Genomic DNA, 894 nt, shown 5'->3' on the forward strand with positions numbered 1-894 from the left:
CGGGTGCGGGGCGTCGACGCGTTATGCATGCGAAGAGACGACGGGGCGCAGGGGGCCGGCCCTCCAGGGAGTTGCGGGGTGTGTCCGGGCGTATGCGCGAGGCGACTGCGCGAGGCGACTGTTCGGGAGCAGCGAGCAACGGGGGGGTGCGGGGGCGCATACAGTGTAGGATATGAGGTGAAAACGGGGGCGCTACGAGCCTATGAGGTGAGCGGCGGTGGCGTCGACAGCAGCGGCGGGGGGCGCGGCGGGGGGCGCGGCGGGGCCGGAGAGCGGAGCGGCGGGCGAGCGGCAACTACAGAGTGTTCTGTACTGTATGGTATGATATAAATATCATGATTTACGGCCTGCTCGCCCATGGCGTCCCCATGTCCTCTGCCGAGCGCGCAGGCGGGGAGATGCACGGGGCGTGTACCGGGACCGGGGTGTAAATTTATCGGCGGTGCACGTTGCGCGGCGTATGGTGCGTGCCGCGGTGGAAGAGTGGAACGCGCTCGCCCGCATTACAGACACGTCGCGGGGGAGGCACCGCGCCCGCCTTACAGCGGGCGCGGTGTATTCACGGTGTACACGGAGGACGACGTGGACAGTTGTACAGGGTGCATTACGTGCACACGTGCACACGTGCACACGTGTACACGCTTCTCTACTTGTCGCAACAGCGCAGTACCCTTCGAAGGGTAATTTACATACGTCACGACGGCGGCACGACGGCGGCACAACGTCAGAGTGTCGTAGCCGCGCGCGCCGGTTAGCGCACGTTACCATTACAGTACTGTAGCGGAATACAGCTACGGTACGGGACAAGTGAAGGCCGCCTGACGCGTCCGCTCTGCCGCACGTGTCCCGTCCGTACTGTACCTGTACCGTTGCCCTGTACCGTTGGTACAGTAT

This window comes from Chondrus crispus, genomic scaffold (genome assembly GCF_000350225.1).
Source record: "Chondrus crispus Stackhouse genomic scaffold, scaffold_52, whole genome shotgun sequence".
NCBI classification, from domain to species: domain Eukaryota; phylum Rhodophyta; class Florideophyceae; order Gigartinales; family Gigartinaceae; genus Chondrus; species Chondrus crispus.